Here is a 15,397-nt window from a genome sequence, read left to right on the forward strand (position 1 = left end):
ACTATAGCTGAGAATACACCACTATTGCCCTTAATATTATTTTTTCTACAAATGTTGCCCCCACTCCATCCTTTAACTGTGGTTGTTAACTCCAGAGTCAGACATTAATGTCATAATAGCCCTGAGACTATATACATGAAACAGTATGACTGGAGGTCTAAAGTACATTCCTGTGCAGCTCCACATGCCTCTGGCACCAGGCTATCTGTGTGGAAAAGCCAACAAGTGCTTTCCTCAATCTCTGCAGAAGGTCCTGACCCTGCCTCATAGCTATTCCCTTTCACTGAAGGGCAAGAAATAGGTTTCTAGCCAATCAATCTCTTCCTCATAATCTTTGATATTTTGGCCATTAGTCAAACCCAGGCCATGGGTAGTGTAAGCAGATACTTCATACCCATGTCCTTGGGTCAGTATTAGCAGTGGCATTGTTGTAATGACAGAATGAAACATCTAGAACTGGTAAATGTATATTAAACTTTAGCTCAGACTTGTGGATGTTTTTTTATAGCATATATGGCATATTTAATTACTTCTAGTAGTATTCCTATCTGTCACTTTAGTGGCAGAAGATGAGATCCTACCTTTCCTTCCACTGTTTTTTTTTTTCATAATTCTGATACAAAACAGCATTGGGTATGCTCCCTTCCCAGGTAGTTGCACATTGCATCACTCTTTAGATTTTATTTTTTATTCTTTGCTGTTTAAATGTTTATATTGAAGTATTATTATTAAACTGGAAATTCTTATTTGTTATGCATGACGTGTATTTATTAATTCACTTGTTAACATGATTTTTGTATATTTCTACCTTCATGCTAAAAAGTGTTCTTTTTAGTAGTAATGTATAAAATGCATGTCACAATTTAGAAAATACTTCCCAGCTCCGTGATGTCATGATGTATAACAGTAAGCAGCAGCTAATTAAGAGATGATTACAAGTGTACACAAGCCATGTTCTTTTCACAGATACTGTATGTCTGTGCTAATGGGTTGTCTATTTTCATGAACCATCAATAACTTCCCTAATTTCACTATTCTAGCCTTTTTTTAATCCTACCAATTTTAGTACTGAAAAGATTAAATAAAAAATCTATCAAGAAGCCATGCATAAAAACACCTTTATATATGTTCAGACATGTAGCCAGAGAAGCTTAAGAAGCTCTCTCTCACACACACAGACACACACACACACACACACACACACACACACACACACACACACACACACACATGCGCGCGCACGCGAGCACACGGCATATACAGATGCAGTAAAATGCTATGTTATTCAGAGCTTTTATGTTTTATTGGCATGTCGTTGAGATATTACTCACAGCTAATGTGAATGCCTTTCATCTACACTCAGACCACACACGCACATGCACACAGACACACACACACACGCACACACACACACACACACACACACACACACACACACACACACACACACACACACACAGAATGCACATACCCACACCCACACACTCATCCCTCACTCAGTAACAGGGAAATGCTTGTGAATGACGAATAATTAACAAGCTCCTCCTCCACCTTCTCAGCAAAGCAAAATCCATCTCCTTGTAAGGCAGAAGAGTGAGTCACACTTCCTTCTGCTAAGCAGAGGCTTTACAGCCAGCGATCTGTGAGCAACAGGCTAAACTGTGAGTCTTTCTATGGACTGTTAAGAAAGATACATTGACTGCATTACTGAAAAAATACTCTACTTACAACTACCTATTATCTATCCAAATCTTCCTAAAGGTTTCTGTGTTATAAGGACCAGAGAGAGTGGATAATTTGCTAGTCAGTTTCAGATCTTTTTTTATGTATTTTTTTTAAATTTTTATGTTTTTTCACTGATCTTCACCGAAGTTGGAGGAGGTCTTCAGAGGAAATCACCGTGAATCAAAGCAGGTATGTTTAAAGAGCGTAACTGCTATTTCAAAAAGGCAGAGAGAGAGAATGACAGAATTCTGATTGCAAGATTTGCTTCTATTTTACATGAATGCAGCTGCATTCGTAATGTGTGTGTTTGTGATTGTGTGGGAGTTTATATGTGCATGTGGGTATGTGCTTTATTGCTTACAGGTGCTAGAGAGGGCCATAAGCTTTTCAGTACTGCAAACATACTAACTTTAAGCTACAAAATATGCCCTTAATTATAACTTTATTTTTTCATTGTAGATCTGAAAGAGAATATTATCATAGTGGAATTAGAAATTGCAGATAGAAACTGCAATCAGCTGTTAACTGTATAATATAAGCTTATTTGTGGCACCTTCCATCATAGCATAGTAAATTTATTTGACAAAAATCACCATTTGTTTGTTCCCTTGTGCAGAATAAACAGGACAGGAATACTTAGGAAATAATTTGCTTTGATATATTTGATAGTGGTTTGGTATTTTTTTTAATCAAGAAGTTTCTGATCTTGTAACACAAATGTTTCACACAATGTGACTTCAGTTTATGTATTGTCTTTATCAAAGATGGTTAAAGCTGTAAGTTAATAACAGGTCTTATCTTACAGAATTAGGTTAAATTCCCAAAGTCAGTACTTGTTGAAATGAGTGGATCTAAGCAAGTCATACAAAGGTTATTATGTGCCCCTAGAAAAGGCACTGATGTCTGGCTGTTTTATGCATGAACCAAGTCATTATATTTAAGGAAAAACTATAGGTTCATAGGTAAGTACTAGGCTAGCTGCCCTTATGATCCATTTTAAGCTTAACAAAGTTCTCTTTTTGTACCCAAATTAACCAATCCCATTTGCTTAGAGATTGGCCTTACCCATCCCATGGCTGATAATTATATATGACCCCCTAACTAGAGTAAGTGGGATCATACCATTGATAATGTGAGGGGACCCATGCATGGATTAAGCATTTAGGAGCTGCCTCTGTCCATTTGTAGTACAACGGACAGTCCTGGGGTAAATTTTCTGTTTCCCATCTATAGATCCAAGGTGCACTTGGAATATGGATGGACATGGAGGAACTTTGTTTTATGTGGATGGGGAAGTCTGTTCCAGAGTAGCAGTGTCCCCAGTGATATATACCTGTCCCTCCAAACCATTCTGTTGATGTTGCAGAAGAGGTTTAGATCCCTAGACCAAGTAGTTCAGATGTTTGACTTGCTGATGTGCAGGAAATCCATCAGTACTGGGTCAGAGAATGCCTTATCTGCCAGAAACAGGTTACCTCTTAGCAGTTTGTAGGAATAAAAGTATAGTGACAGGCTTTCAAGTTGGTCCATGTAGGACCTATGTCTACATTTTGAAACGCTATGTAAAAACTGTAGTAGATAAAATACAAACATCTTTCTGTCCAGAAATTTATTTTAACTTGAAGCTTCTCATTACTGTGTGTTTCATCACTAGCATTACCAGCTGTCTGGATCAAAACAGTGATCTGTATAACAAGTGTTTATATAATGACCTTAGTAGCTCATGAAGTTTGTATTAAAAAAGCTTTGAGAACTGCAAATGTTTATTTGTATAGACAACTAATTGTACAAAAATGCATGAAGGAAAATTAGCAGATCATACGGATTTCTACTCACACCCTACATAAAAAGATCCACTTCAGTTCCAGTGCCAAATTGATGGACAGTATCATACCTTCTGCTACACAGTCGCAATTCTTTGAAAACCACTGAATGTACAATTATTATTTTGAATGTATTACAGAATATTATGACATTTTAATTTGAAGTGTGAATTTGCAGGACCTTCTTACAATCATAATTCTGTTTCCTGTGAGCGAAAGATTGATAGCTATTTGAGGAACAGGGCATCTTTAAGGCATAAAGTAAGTGGAGTTTGCAACTAATGAGTGGCACTTGATAGCTTGACAGCTAAAGGTGACCTATTAGCCTTTATTACACATCTACAGCCTTGACTTAGGACTACTACAACAAATCTTTCCTGATTCTGTTTCTGGTCCATTCCTTTAATTTGTTCATGGTCCCGACAACATTTCCACCTATTGTGATTGTGTTCCTGTTTTTATGCAGGAGTTATTTTACTAAATTCCTGAAAAGGTCATCCCTATTTTTCAGAAGAGGTCATGTGCTTCCCAACATCCTCCAGACCTGCTTTCCTGAACAGTGGGAGATAAAACTATAGACTTCCATTCATGACTAGCAATACTGATAACACAAGAACACATTTCCGCATTAGAACTGTGCATGCAGCATATGTAGTCCTTGGATATGGCACTTTGCTGTAGCCTAAAATACTACTCAAGAGGCAAATAATGTAATTTACAATGGAACTGGTGCTGCTGTACATCTCTCGCATATGTTGACTTTCTACACAAAATCTGTTTTCGCATAAACTTATTTCACTAGTGTTTGTTGTTCCTGCTTATTATCCTTGCCTTGTTAAGATAAATTATATCGCCAACCCATTTATGTGTCTAATGTGTAGAGCTAGATTTGTTGGAAGCATTTTGTATTGCTTAATCTGTTATGATGCCATGTTCAAGATTTGCTATGTTAATTTTCAGTAATATGTCAAGTACTGCTTTCTGACATTTTTTTGCTGCCTTCTAAGATGCAAACTAAAATCACTACTTGTTCATTTAGTGTGCTCCTGTTAGTAAAAAGTTTTAGCTAAGTATGTAGGTAGACAGACATACGCAGTCCGAGAGACAGAGAGAGAGAAAGCGATTCTGAGTAGTAACATAAATACGCTGTATGTTAACGCTGCATATTCGAAGTCACCAGAATGAGAAAGGGATGACTGGTACAGACTCCATGATATATTTAGGCATATATGCATACCTCACAAATGTTCATGTTTTCCCAGAATATCCATGTTTTTGCCTCTTATTTTTGGTCTGCTCTTCATTACATTTGTTGTTTTCTCGCGAATTATTGAGCATTGATCTCATTAAATAATATTAAATAATGACAGACGTTTGAGTTTCAGACTTCATATCATTCAGAAAATATATAATAATGTAAAATCTGTCATTCTAGCAATGTTCTAAGTTTATAGGAGCAGTATTTAAAGTCTGCCTCTATTTGTGGCCTTTGTCCACCCCTTATTTTTGGTTTTGTCCAGATTTCTTGCTCTGAGCAGTTGAGAGGTATGCATATGTGTATAACTTTTTATGTTTTATTGATTTAGAACATTAAGTCATTAATGAATGTATAATTTCATGCAAATATAGACACGGTGGTGGTGCTGCGGTAGCGTTGTCACCTCACAGTAAGACGCTGCCTGGTTCGATTCTCAGCTAGAGCGTCTTCTGCGTGGAGACATGCGTGAATGGGCGTACCTTCGTTGAAGGTTGTGCGTCAGGGCTGGTAACTCGGCACGTAAAAATCAACTACCAATCATTAGTGGACCGGAGTTTCGCTGTGGCGATCCCTAACCGGGAAAAGCCGAAAGACACAAACAAACAAAATAGAGTTTCTACATTACAAATGGAAAAGTTGATGATACTAGGCAAAATGGAATTCTGCTTTTGCAATACCTTCGGTTTTTAGAAATTTGGTAACAAAACCAGGTGTACTGAGCCAGTGATTTTATTAGTTGTGTAGATTATTGATTCCTCAGATAGCACTTGTAGCTCTGAATATGTTTTACTGATTAATAGACATTGTAAGTATGACTGAAAGGAAAGAAAGAGGGTGTATAGCATTATGGGTTACATTTATTGCAATTCTTTTTGGTATGTTTTTAAGATAAGAACTGCATATTGTAATATTTACAAAACACACACTAGCCATTGTCTCAGTCACCTAAAAATGGAGGATTCCTAATGATTTTATGCAGCAACTATATGCAACATATATTTTTGTTTAGTGATGTTAGACTGTATTTTGGGAGATTAAATAAAAGCATCATTGTTTTTGATTTCTTGGTTTTATTATCCAGTGACAATAAGTGCAGTGACACTGAATTTAATTGTTTAAACTAGGAACTAAAGATGTAACAGCAACTTCTCAATTCTTTAAAATTCTTTCCTGATTTAAAATGAACACATTGAGAAGTGTTTAACTCTTTATAAAGGAGAAATTATAACATCACTATGTGCCACTGCTGCTGTATAAACTTTTATAATCTGATGAAACCATATGTGGTGGAGAGGAAATCCTAACATGGTGCTTTTTTATTTATTGTCCTTGTTGTTGTTTGTTAACATTGTAAAAGGAAGATACAGTCTTGTAGCTGTTTATATGGGAAGCTACAATCTCTTCCCTCTCTAGTACTATAACGTTTGCAGTTTACAAGTTCTTGGTAAGCAGATGGGGACAGAGTGGAACAATAGACATAGTCCAGTTTACATGTAGTGCATTTGTGTTATTTCTTTATTTTTCAGTGCTAGGTATTTGCTGTAACATTCATAGTGGGATTGCTTATATGTAGTGCCAACTCCAGTGGGCTGTATATAGGCAGTTTTCCTACAGTATATGTAGGGAACTAATGACATGCCAAATCACTTAGATTTGTTCACCTGATTTACCTAATATGTAAGTAAAATAATTCAAACGAAGCAGCTGATTGGAACTATTGTTACGGTAAACAGAACAATAGTAGAGAATGGCAGTTCAAGAATTGAAAGAATAAAGACAAAGCTTATGTGCGAGTGAATACTATACCACAGAGAAGAATAAGCAAGAGGAAGTAGCTTCATAGGTAAGTACTAGGCTAGCTGCCCCTGCAGGCCATTTTTAAATTAGCCAGTTTCCCTTTTTGTACTTGAATTACCCTATCCCATTTTGTTAGAGATTGGCCTTATCCATCCCATGGTCGATAATTACTTATAACCCCTAATGAGAATAACTGAAATCATACCATAGATAATTTAAGGGGACCCATGCATGCGATAATTCATTAAGGAGTTACCTTTATCCGCTAGTATTACAGGGGTCAATCCTGGGGTCAAAAAATTCTGTTTTCCAGCCATAGATCCAAGTTGTGCTTGAATATGAACAGGGATGAATTTTGTTTGTCTGTTCCAGAGTGGCGGTATCCTCTGAGAGATATAACTGTCCCTCCAAACTGTTCTGTTGATGTTGCAGAAGAGGTTTAGATCCCTAGACTGAAGATTTCTAATGCCATTTAACTTGCTGATATGTAGTTAATCCATCAGTGTTGTGTCAGAGGATGCCTTGTATGGCAGACACATTTCACCTCTTACACATCTGTAAGATACCAAGTATAGTGACATGGCTTTGAGTCTGTCTGTGTAGGACATGTTGCTTAGGCCTTGTATCCTTTTAGTAAGGTGTTTCTGTGGGTGCTCCAGTTGTTGCATATGCCTGGACAGATGCATACCAAAGTGGGCATTATATTCAATGATTTGTCCAATGAGGGCTTAATAAAGGGGACAATGACACCCTTTGATCCAGACACAATCCTTTTGTTTATAAGCTGTGGAATGTAGAGGACTTCCTTACAATAATTGACACATTTAATTGCCTTTATTATTAGTAAACAAAGTTTGGCTGATTGTGAAGAGGAAGCAATGGCAGAAAACGTAGAGCAAGATAAACTTGCAAATGCATAGTTACAAAAAGTAGTTTACTGGATATTGATTGCACTGGTTGATTGTGGGCCTGCTTAAAGTCAAGTATGGTACAGTAACAAAACCAGGTACATATTCATGTACTCATTTATGCATTCCTTTGTGCATGTAGCTACTTGTATATATGCGTGTGTTATGTATCTATCTGTTTGTTTGAATTTGTTAATGGGTAGAGAGTGGATTTGCATGGAGCTTTTTTTGACTCATCCCAGGAAATCAAGCCAAGATAAAAATTAGACACAGAGTACATAAATTATTAATGAAGTTAAAATAATATACACGTAAAAGACTATATATATATATATATATATATATATATATATATATATATATATATATATATTAGTGGCAAAACTGTAGCCCTACAAAGTACTTAAATGGCTAGTATTTTCAATGTTGAAGTGCAGTTCAAAGGAGAACATTCACACATCATTTAAGATAAACTACAATGTCATTACATACAACTGTTCCCATCTTGTGTTGACTGTAACACTTACTATGTAATTAAAACAATTCCATCATTATGCATAGGTTTTCCTGGTTTGTTTTGGCTAAGTACAGCTGAATTAATATAAAACTTATGTTTCAACAGTAACCTAGAGTTTATAGATTTTGAGAATGGGATGTGAGAAGAAGAAAAGTAAAAGGAAAAAGTTAGAAAGGGTTAACAGGAGGGATAACCAAGTGTTAGTGCAAGGGAAGATAGGGATCACCGTTTAAGATATTGTGATATATGAAGTGCAGGGGATATAGAAATGTCAAGTAGCATGTTGATTTGATAAGACACTTGCATTTTGCTGCTTCATGTAGGTGTTTGTTTAGGGAGGAATATAATTCTTTTTATGTAGTAACTTTTTTTTGTATCAAGGATGGGAGGGTCTCTCACAGCTTTGGGGGTAAGTATGGAGGAGAGGAACTATAAGCACTGGATGCAGTATTGTTATGAGGCATTCCAAGAGATGGGGCATTTGCGGCAACAGGCCTTTGTTTTGTAGTGAAATTCCCATAGTGAAAGTCTTTCTAGTAAGAAAGGTGACGTATTTACTCAGAGACATTTACAAAATATGGATTGCATTTTGCATTTTTAAGGATGCTGCCATAAAGGGGAGGTCATATTCAAGTTGAGCTGCTAATACACCTCTTCCATTTAGGAGACCTGGAAAACCTTTAACAAGTAATATTCTACTTGCACTGTTTGTGATACATACCCATTCTGAACAAAGACTGGGTGAGCTTTGTGAGAGTTAGTATTGTTTATTCTATTTACCAGTCATGTACTGAGGCTAGTGATGCAAAGCTTAAAAGTATGTTGTGTCTGTATCAGCCTACCTGTAGTTCATCATGCGCAATATCCATGGAAGCAAATGTGAAGATGGAATGTGAAGCAGTTCAGTCATTAGAACTTGTGGTTGTGAAGAATCACTTGCAGCTCAGTCATTACAGCCTATACTTGTGCGGAACCTCTTGCAGCTTGGTCATTACAGGCTGTGCTAATGGAGAATCTCTTGCATCTCGGTCATTAAAGTCTGTGCTACCACAGAATCTCTTGTTTGTATCAACTGGTATTTGGCTCTTATTTGGTGGTTAGAAGATGCATGCTCTGCTGGGGCTTATTTATTAACATTAACAGGTGTAAGAATGTTCTAAACAGTTTAGCATATCCACTTCAACAATATAGCCATATTAACATTGACTTACAAATGAGTACAGCAGTATGCCAAATATAATCATTAGCAGCATTTAAATGTTTTTTCATGTGTATAATCCATAGGAATTTCAAGGCAACTGAGTCTTGTGACCATTTAAACCTTGCTAAAACCCATCCTTATAAGTTTCACTTTGCTATTTATGTGCAGGTATTCAGTAGGTAACAAATAATCCACATACAGTAATATATTTATTTATCATAAATGTACCGATGAGTATAGTGATAGATGGTGTGACCATTTTGGCAGAAACCTGTGCAGGCAAGTAGCACAGAGATTAACACCACAAGTCAAAGTATGGAGGCAGATAGTAATATGTTATAAAATGCACATTGTGTGATTCTGTATGTGCAGAAAAGTAGTATGACAAAAAGTACAGTAAAAGTGCATACATGCAGCCATATAACTGCACTAATGAACACTGAGTACATTTGCCTTTGATTAAACAAAGTAGTCCTTGATTCCCCAAACTGTGTGCTTACCTTATTGTCTCACATCAATTTGTTTTTGTAATGGATGTTCAGTAGGCAATAAGAGTAAAGCAAGTACATATTCTATATACATGTATGTATGAATGTGTGCTAGACTGGCACAGACGTGTGGCAGTTATCATTGCTGCCTTGCAGTGCTTGATTCCCCAATTTGGTTCTCAGCTGGTAAGCCTCCTGTGTAGAAGAGTCTACATGTTTTACCGGTCTTTGCATAGGTTTTTGTCAGGTACCTCAGTTTTATTGCATATCCCAAAACATGTATGTAAAATGATGATCTTACATACAAACCATCGGTGTACATGGTGTGTGTGTGTGTTCCTGTGTGCATTGGTGTGTGTGTGTGTGTGTGTGTGTGTGTGTGTGTGTGTGTGTGTGTGTGTGTGTGTGTGTGTGTGTGTGTGTGTGTGTATCATGTGATAAGCCAGCATCCTATTGAAGTTTGAGTTCTTTTCCTTTCTTTTACTGAGTGCTGGGATAGTCTCCATCCCCTGCTATGACCCTGAAGCAGACTAAGAATTAATGCATTAATGAAGTACATGTCTGCTTATTGTTCCACTTTCCATATCTTATTATACATTCAGCAGTATGTGGAAAGCGTCCACTGTAGTTTCCTGAACTGAATATAAGGAGTGTCACTTGTATGTGAATGCACTGATTTCTAATTTTAGACCTCATGTGTTTTGTTTCATTGAGTCATGGTTCAGAGTGTTTAAAAGCAAGTACATATTCCCAGATAGGTTGCCTTTAAGTAGGACAACATCCTTAAGAAATATGAGATTCCTATTTATATGAGAAATATGGCATGGGCTAACACACTCAGCCAACAATTCTGTTCATGTTTAAATACTACATATTTTCATAAAAATTGACATGGGGCTATTGAGAAAATAAAAAAGAAACATATCATAGGCTCTGCCTACCGAGGAATCACAGTTGGCATCCTTTCCAAAATATCTAAGATGGATCTGTCAACGTGTAAAAAGCTGATCTGCAGTCTGCTGGAATTCTCTCTGACACTGTTAGTGGTCAGTCCCAGCTGGAATTCTCTAAGACACTGTTAGTGGTATGTCCCCCATATAATACTTCTAAAATCCAAAACCAAAAGACCTGCTGCCACCTCGCGTCTAGTCCAGGCGTCTGTACCTAAGGAATCTACCATTGAGCTGAATTCCTACACCTAAGACAAAAATTCTGAAATTCTAATTAAAGAGTCAAAGTGAACTTACCTGGGAAGAAAGCATTCCATTGGATCACAACCAAGGACATTTTAGAAGACAATAAAAAAATGTTGCTTATTTTGACAGTAACACTTCAGATAAACCTACACCTCTCAGGAATCCACTAACCCTGAAAACCTTCAAAAACTTGTTACTGTTTTACCACAAAATATAATTAAGGGGCATTAGCCCATCTTCCTACAACAGTGGCTGCCAATCCCTCCATCATACCCAGGATCAACCAAATATATCCATCCACCATTGGGACTCCCACATTCTACTTTAGAGCCATAACTTCCAAAGCTGCATGTAAGCTACTAGATGTGACCAACACAAAACATAGTCCAAACTGCAATAGTCTCCATCTGTCTTCCTGAGCAGGACTGCTGAGTATATACTTAAACCCCTGTGTCACATATTTAGTCTTTCCCTCACTGCCAAGTTGATCTCCTGTCACTTTATATACTTCTTAACCTTCCTAATCCTTAAAAAGGCTAATCCCACATCTACTCAAGATGTTTCCCCTTCTCTCTATTCTGCTGTACAACTAAATTGTTTTAAAAAGTAATTTACAGACAATTAGCAGATCATATCAATAAATATGCTACTGTAATTGGTGCCCCATGCACCTTTGGATCAGGTCAGAGTACCTTCACAGCCATATTCACTATCTCTGATAAAATATAACTACCTATGAAAAAAGGGCTTTTACAATATGATGCCAAAATATTTATTGACCTAAATTGTGCCTTTGAAAGTGTACATTACATTAGTCTTCTTAACAAACTCCAAAATAGATTTCAGCTCAAGTACTCTTAATTGGTTCAAAAATTACCTAGAAAACAGAACATTCCAAACTCAGTCTTGTAGTTTTAAGACAGATAAATGATGATTCAGACTACTTTATCACAAGACTTCTGGCTGTTACATGATAAACAAGTCCCAATAAGAAAACAGTAATATATGGTAAATCCTCAGGCTGAACATCTCCAGATCATAAGTCACTCTCATATTACCACTGCTGCTGCCATTTAGAACAGCTGCAGAAAGTTTTGAAACAAATGTAGTCAGTCTGAGCAATACATAAGTAAAGCCTATTTAAGGGGGCCCAGTCAATCAGATAATGAGATTAAAAAACAAACCCAGTGTAAACTGGGGGGACAAGCCCCCCACACATACCATGCAATACTCTGCTACCTTTTGTACCCTTTACTCACTGCAACCTACTCCAAGGTTTCACAGCAAGTTCTGAAATCTGTAAGGTCAATCCCATGCAGTTGATCTGGTCTGCTTAAGCATATACCAGTCAAATAGCCATTGCTTACACACAAAAAAATAAATAAAAAAAAACACATTTGGAAAAATTAAATGACAACAAACACGTTATTCACTAGGAGTAGTAAAACTGTTTACAAGAATTGCAGACATGTACTCTGTGTTTGCTAATGTCCTTATGGAAAGAGGTTATGCCCTACCCCATTTAAAGGACGTTGTTTCATGACAACCTTCTGAAACATTAATCCTGGAGGCTTTGCTGATTTGTTTCAGGCAACCCCTATTGCTCTTCTGCATCAGACATCCATCTCCTGCATTGATAACCACTTTGCCTTTTAATCAACATACTTAAGTTCCTGCTTAATAGGATGTCTTGACATAAAGTCATGGCTTTACAGTAGAAGGTGCTCTTCTTCTTCTTCTTCACCTTGTAAAGCTGAATTTTACCCATGTGACAATACTAATATGAGAGCCTTCAAATAGATCTTTAATGGAGGGAGCTGGGTCATATCAACGTGCCCATTTGGTTCCTCTCCATAAGAGGTACACAAACTTTTGCAGCCATTTTGTAGCACATATCTGTAATAAGTAATGTGGCCAAACAAAAAAATCAGTTTATTCACAAATGTCTACTCACTTACATTCAAAGTGGCTGTTATCTAATACACTGCATGGATTACACTCATATCCTCTAAAGTACCTTATTATTTCCATCTGTCTAATTTTGTTTTGTTTTTTGCATTATATGTTTTGTTATTTCTAGGAAAGAATTGATGCAAATACATTATTACCTTTAACTTTTCAAGGTCAGTTTGCTCAGGTTTTGTATGCTGGAGTACAAACCCTTAATCACTTGTTTCTTCATTCCCATTTGATTGCTGATTGTTGTACAATGTGTCCCCTCACAATGGTCTGTATTGCCGTTTTTCCAATGTTGTGCTAACTTGAAAGAAAGATCAAATAGTTTTGTCTTTGATGATGGATTTTATACTCTTTTTTTTTTTTCCATTTCAAAGCAGCCTCAGCGTGAAAACATGATAAGGAGAGTGTGGGAGAATGCTCCCTCCTTCAAGGATATGCAAGGGATCTACCACTGTGATTTCTTCAGTCTAGTGATAGTAGAAGGATAGTATGTCTTAAGTGGCTTGTGCTTTAGCTCCAGTGATAGGGACTTGCTAATTTCAGTCTTCTAATCTATTATTCACTTCATTTAGTACTCCATTACCTAGCAGGCAATTTCTGGTCTGTGCTTCACGTGAAAAGGTCTGTTAATCATATTGTCCTGTACTCCTTTTCTTGTCTGTATCTGTTTTCTGCTTCTTTACTTTTGAAATCTTTCCCTCACCTTACTAATCCTCTGTGTTACATTACTGTCACAACCCCAGCATTTTATATTGGCATCGATAGTGCCAGTTTTGTAATAGTTGTGTAAAGGTCCCATCACACTTGCTTACTGACTATTGCCACTGCCTCTCTCTTCCTGCAGAATTGCATCATTTCCAGCATTAACATATCTTAATCTTGTCAACAATTGTGTCAAGCTTCATTCATATTTGACTGTGTATATTTGTCTTAGCTGTGCTTATCAAATAATGTTCTATTTTACTCCATAACTACATTTTTTGTAGTAGTGTAACTCTGTTAAGACTGAAATGGTCCTCTAAAGGTCTATTACACCTACCTGTTAAGTAAATAAAATAGTAAAATAAAACCCTCTTTCATACAAAAGTGGTTGATGCCTACAGTCATGTATAAGATGTCATCACCCCATAGTAATAGGTGGTCCGTGATAGTTGGCACATGTTCTTGGTGATGGTCTTATCTGGTTGTCATAACCAAACACATATATTAAACATATCTGTAATCTGGGATGCAAAATGTAGCCTTAAAACACAGAGAAATACTAGTAGCATCTATTGCAACGTAGTCCATTGTATACTGCATACAATCTACTGTTCACAAGAAGCTTTACCTGCGAAGTCAGGTGCTAACTGATTATATAATCTGAGCATTTCCAGTAATGTTGGTATTACTGGTATCATAATAGTAACTGATGTGCTAGCCACAGCTAATTATTGGTAGGCATCTAATTTTATTTGTTTTTCTCTTTTATTTTTCTTTCCTTGTCAGTAGTTTATATAATGTTCTGTATGGCTGTACATTAATTTTAACCTACAAAACCTATGAATTACTATAAGTGTACTTCGTTTACCTGTCATAATGAAGCCTCTTTATTCCCAGTGTTGCATCTGAAAATGGGCCTCACCTGCTAAGGCTAAGCCAATTAGAAGCAAGCTAAAAATCTCTGCTGCTATCTACCTGTATACTCTCAAGTGCAATTTGTAACTCTAAATAAGTCATCAACTTTTAAATTGTTCATTGTATATTTACTGCCAGAATTCTCAGAAATGTGCATCTGTAATGAGCCCTCTGTTGTGTGCACATTACAAGCTTTTGCAATGTGCACCCATCATCCCCTCCTGCAGCACGATGCTTTCTACTTTACCCATGTTAAGTGAGACACACATCAGGGCTAGCCATCCAGTGTTGTAAACATTAGCTCTAGGTGATTTGGTCACATTGACTAAGGTCGATGTGACACCCCAACCCCATCAGTAAATTGGAAATAAAGGGGGATGAGTGATGAAAATGAAAATTACTTGTATAATCCTGGAAGAATGTTTTTCCTTAGCAACAGCATCATTCTTCACTTACCTTTAGCTGGAGTTTCTGATTGTTGTATGCATTGTACTCATCATGTGGTTGTGCCGGCTGTATGTTACTTTGTTTTCATGCTTGTATCTTCCAGTGATGCAGTGTCTGTATGTTATGCTTTATTCCTCAGCAACATTTCAGGAGTGCTTCTAAGCCATACTTGCAGTCTAACCTCCACTTGAAAAGCACACTCGTGTTACTGCGGTTTAATTAAAAGAATATAGTGTACTGCATGTACTGGCTAGCACCTGGGACTGCACCATGGCTATCTATACATTGGTTCTTCTTACCAAATGATAGGAGGAACTGTTAACTAGTTATTGCTCTGAAATGACACAATGTGTCTTACAAACTGGGATTCACCAGGTCTTTTTGCCAGCCTATGTAAAACTGATTATGAAGTTTTACTGCTAGTAAATATTAAACATTAGGCAGCATACACACCACTAGGT

The 15,397-nt window shown here is 36.9% G+C and overlaps 1 protein-coding gene across 2 annotated transcripts in view; it reads left to right on the forward strand.

The window, feature by feature from the left end:
* The first annotated feature begins 1,638 nt into the window (after nt 1–1,638).
* The window catches only part of ETS2 (ETS proto-oncogene 2, transcription factor), a 45,508-nt gene continuing 31,749 nt past the window's right edge, over nt 1,639–15,397 (forward strand). Inside the window, exon 1 of one of the 2 annotated variants that reach the window (XM_044071459.1) lies at nt 1,639–1,661. The gene's annotated coding sequence lies outside the window, so the exon portion shown is untranslated. The other variant, XM_044071458.1, reaches the window with a different exon arrangement.

This window comes from Protopterus annectens, chromosome 5.part0 (assembly GCF_019279795.1).
Source record: "Protopterus annectens isolate FY-2018-M chromosome 5.part0, PAN1.0, whole genome shotgun sequence".
In the NCBI taxonomy this organism is placed as follows: Eukaryota; Metazoa; Chordata; order Ceratodontiformes; family Protopteridae; genus Protopterus; species Protopterus annectens.